The following is a 4,927-nucleotide window of genomic DNA, read 5'->3' on the forward strand; positions in this document are numbered from 1 at the left end:
GCCCCGGCTCCGCCCTGAGCGCAGGGGGTTTACGCTGGGGGATGCACGGGCCTCACAGGAGGAGGCTGAGCGAGGCCCCGGGGACCTCAGGGACGCGGGACGCTCCGTCGCCTGCACCCGGAGCTCTGTCCCCCGCCTCAAGCCTTTGCAGCAAAGCTGATGAGAGCCGGGTGCTTAGCTCACACGCACAGTGTACCGCCCTGGGGAGCTTGCCTTTATTTGCTTAGGAAACCGTCTTTCATACAGTTCACGTTTCATTCAGGATACTTTCTGCTTACAGACATTTTAAAAAAGATAGCTTTTAATGGCTCAACCGTTAAATTAATTTGAAAACCACCTCAAGTATTACTTACTTATTTTTAGTTTAATTGCACTATTACATCTTTCATAGTTTTCCTTGTACATAAGGAAATTCAGGTGTTTGTTTGGCATAAGTTGGGTTAGTCCTTAATAGAAGCACCCAAAACTAATTTATTTTGGAATTTTAATTCACTGATTCCGTGTCTACATAGGCTAAAGTAGGTGAAATTGCATCTTTTAAAGATTTCATTGTTAAAGATCATACTTTATAAATGGATTGTGTTACTTTTTAACTTACATGCATAGGCAGACTAAGTAGATTCTGTGTGAAGCAGTATAAAACAAAATGCTTACATTTTTATAAATAATGCAAATGCCTGAATCATCATAATAACTTTTTTGAACATGGGTATTCATTGTGCATTATAATTGTCTGAAGTTCAATACTGCGTTTCATTAACTTGTGAAATTGTTTCTTGGCATGTTTTTCTATAACTTCCAAATCACCACTAAACGTACTTTCTTATATACCATTGAATTTTAATCTATGTTTTTATTAATACGAAAGACAGAATAACTGAAAAAATCAATTTCTTATTTTAAAAAGTGATAAACATATTTATTAATGTGTTGATTTAAGAGTATTTACATTAATTAATTTCTAAGTCCCTAAAGAACTGGGGGTGCTAAGAAGAGCAAAGGTACAAGATGAGCTTTAAAATGAACCCCTCACCCTCCTGCACTGCCCTTGGCGCAGGCTCGCTCCTCCAGATCCGCTCACTCTCCAGGGAAGAGAGCAGAACGATTGCTGCGACTCCCCAGGCTTGGAACCTCGGGGAAAGGTCGGGGAAGTGGTAAGCTCCCGGGACCCCAGGTGGCTCTCGTCCTAGGAGCTTGCAGGGAGCCCCGAGCTGTTCCCACAGCAGTGAGGACGAGGCTCCCAGAGCTACAGGTGTGTGGGTGTCACTCACACACCAGGAACCTACAGGTAAACATCCAGCCACGGAGGCTGAGAGCAGGAATTCTTCTGCCCCGTTTACTCACCGTCCCCAAACCGCCCTTGCCTGCCTTTCTAACTGCTTTGCATTCAAACTGCTCTTCCTGTTCTCAGGCCTCTCGCTTGAGCTGCTTCGTCGGGGAAGCAACAGAAATGGGCCTGAGCCTCTCTGTGCCGTCCACCCAGCTCGTCACCAACCCACCTCCCCTGCAATCACGCCACCCAGGGACGCTCCACGCTGAGGGCATTCCTGGGAAGCAGGCTTTTTCCCAGGAAGTGCTCGTGAATTAGCAATTTAGGCAACGTGTCTGTGGGTCTAAGTTAAAATTCTATTGCCGTAGCAGGTCGTGCTAAAATTAGAGGGAGACAGATAAGAAAATATGTTGTGCTGAAGCTAATTAAGCAAGGCTCTTAAGATGGCATCTGGGATTTGGCCTCTGATACATTCTCAGGCATCAGCTTATACGTCGTTCTTACAGCCATGAGACTGGGTGAGACGGCAGGGAAATGAATCACAGGAGGAAGGAGAGAGATGGGAAAACGCACTCCTGGAAGCCACGCGAGGATACCGACCACGTGTGCCGTGTCACCGTGTCCCGTGCGAGAGCCCACTCAGACCCGACCCGAAGGCACAGGCACGTCACGTATGCATTTTACTGCATTAACATGTAGATAAAATCTCCATGGAGAATACAGTACTGATGGGCAAAAGGAGGCGTTATCTGTGCATCTAGAGTATAAATAACCCCATTTATGGTGTGAGGGTAATAATGGGGAAATGAATGGGGTGGAGAGATTTCTTTCTGCATCAATTTTATTCCCCACTTTGGATAAATGTCATTCAAGAACTATAACAGATGATATTTCATCTCATTTTCTTTTTCTGATGCTGACCAGGCATGTGGTTTGAAGTAAGACGTGCCACTCGCTCAACCTGTTCCCTTATTTATGAAGTGAGATCCTGAAGGAGCGATTCCTCAGCTGGTTGTGAAGTCACTTCTGCATCCAAAGTGATGTGCTTCCAGACTCCACTCTACCCTGGGTTCTTCCTTTGTCTCTGCCCAGAAAGCCAGGTAGGCACACGTGTGTGTGTGTGTGTGTGTGTGTGTGTGTGTGTGTGAGAGAGAGAGAGAGAGAGAGAGAGAGAGAGAGAGGGAGAGAGAGAGAGAGAGAGGTTCTTATGTGGAGGAGACTATTGACCGTGCTGGGCCCCGGACAAAGCAGTTTTCGTGCAACACCTAAATCCTCACAAACACCGAATTCCGTCCCCTCTGCCCTTGCTGAAGGCGTGAAGAGGTGTGGTCTGCATTATCATAAAATTCTCTGCTCACTTCACTGAAATGTTGCATTCACAACACAGTCAGTGCTTGATTATAACTGTCTAACTTTCAAATTGTCACTTGGTTTTTTTCTTGGATCTTGAGTAAAACTGTGAGTTCCTTAAGAAGCCAATTTCCCCATTGCATCTGACAAAGGGCTTTACACTGAAGCTGGAGCTGAATTAGGAGAAGTTGTGCATCACAGGACCTTAAAGTTTGGAAAGAAACATGCCTCATTCTACCCTGATAGCAGCACCGTCTGTGAAGCCCAGTGAAGATGAATGTTAAAGTGCCCGTGACGAGTGCATCATCTTCAATAAGGGCTTCAGGCAGAGACACAGAAAACGTAAATCCATTAGAAGACATGAAGAAATGAAAAGATCTGAGAAAAAATGGTAGATATGGGAGACGGGCATAATAAAAGTCTCTGAAGATTAAAAATAACAACAATCGGACAGAGTAAACACAAAACTTCAAGCAAATTATACATAAATTTAAAAATAAAAGTCTTCAAACTTATTATTAGGCTATACTGTCCACCTGGAAAAATCAATCCAGAAAGACCAGAACCAAAGTCACTTATAAAACGAATGGATTAACAAAGAAAAACAGTTGAGCATCTACGTGATGATATGCAGGGAAATGAAGACCAGACGGTCATGAGGCTTTTCGGAGAAGACAGTGAAGCAGCACATGTCAGATCCTTAAGAGAGAAACTGTGAGCTAAGTTCATCACCCTCTGCAGGGAGAATTCCAACATGAAGGCCACAGGCTGCTATAAGCATGCATAACCTAGCGTATCTTTTCTTTTAGTGTATATATTTCTTGTGAAGGTTCCCCTAGAAATCTAAAGAAGAATAAGCTTCAAACAACCAAAAGGATGAGACATTGGCCTAGGATTCATATGAGCCTGAAATGCATATTTATCTTTATAACTAAGATTACATGGTGGATATAAAGGAGAGAACGTGTGGTGTTATCTATTGGCTCGTAGTGTCTAAACATGCTCCAACACTGTTAATACGGTACCAATACCAAAATCTGGATATGCGGGAATGTAAACGCATGCAGCCACTATGGAAAAGAGTATGGAGGTTCCTCGACAAATTAAAAGTAGAACTAACATATGATCCAGTAATTCCACTTCTGGATATGTATCTGAAGAAAGTGAAAACACTAACTAAAAAAGATATCTGCACCCTCATGTTCTAGCAACAGTATTTATAATTGCCGAGATGTGGAAGCAAACTAAGCGGCCGTAGACAGATAAATGGGTGAAGAAATGGTGACGTCTATATGCCGTAAAAAAGAATGAAACCTTGCCATTTTTGACAACATGGATGGGCCTCTAGGGCATTATGCTGAGTGGAATAAGTCAGACAGAGAAAGAGAAGTGTCATATGATCTCACTTATGTGTGGAATCTAAAACACAGAACAACAGCAACAAAATTAACCAATCTCATAGATGCAGAGAACTGATTGTTGGTCGGCGGAAGTGGGGATTGGAGAACAGACGAATGGAGGAATATGGTCCCCCCAAAAAACTGGAGGATAATGGAGAGGATGGTAGAAGTTAAAGTTGCTGTATTTACCCAGCTTGAATTACTTTTTAATTTTTAAATTAACATTCAGTTCTTTGAAATGAATTATGTTCTCCCTGGACAGAAGTCGGAATTTGATTGAAATGGGGGCAAAGCACAACTCTATTGCTTCAGTATCAACCCACAGACCAGACATTGCCCAGAAGGTGAAGGAACGGAGACACATAAACATTTTTCCAAAGAAGACCTTCAAATGGCCAGTAAGCCACGAAAAGATGGTCAATATCATTAGTCACGGGAGAAACAAATTGAAGCCACAAAGGTGTGCCCGTTTGCACCTGTGAGGACGGCTAAGCTGGAAGACAGCAACGTGGCGCTGAGGATACGCCGAAGCCTGGAGGCTCACCCGCTGCTGCGGGGACGGAAAGTGTACTGGGCAGCCCAGCAGCTCCTCACCCGGATACACACTGAAGGGACAGAAAACAGCCAAAAGTCGGACGCAGTCCAAATGCCCACTGTCTGATGAAAGGATAACAAACGTGGTGCATCCACGTGATGGAATATTGGTCAGCAACAGGGAAAGAGTGAATCACTCGCTGACAAGTTGCTACAATCCTGTTACTGACAAGCCAGCAGCGGAAGGTTGCGTGTTGTATGGTTCCGGTCCTGGGAGGATCCAAACCAGAAACGTCTAGAGAGACAGCAGGTGGATGGTTGTTACCTGGGCTGGGGGAGGGGCGGGCGGGGTGGAGGGGCTGCTCGTGACCAA

At 44.4% G+C, this 4,927-nt stretch overlaps 1 long non-coding RNA gene across 1 annotated transcript; it reads left to right on the forward strand.

The window, feature by feature from the left end:
• The first annotated feature begins 1,247 nt into the window (after positions 1–1,247).
• On the forward strand, positions 1,248–3,544 carry LOC309662657. The gene is made up of 3 exons (XR_014264873.1): positions 1,248–1,932; positions 2,195–2,370; positions 2,743–3,544. It is a non-coding gene; the product is annotated as an uncharacterized lncRNA (long non-coding RNA).
• Positions 3,545–4,927: the final 1,383 nt, after the last annotated feature.

The sequence above is a fragment of the Balaenoptera physalus genome, assembly GCF_965194825.1.
Source record: "Balaenoptera physalus genome assembly, chromosome: 6".
Classification (NCBI taxonomy): Eukaryota; Metazoa; Chordata; class Mammalia; order Artiodactyla; family Balaenopteridae; genus Balaenoptera; species Balaenoptera physalus.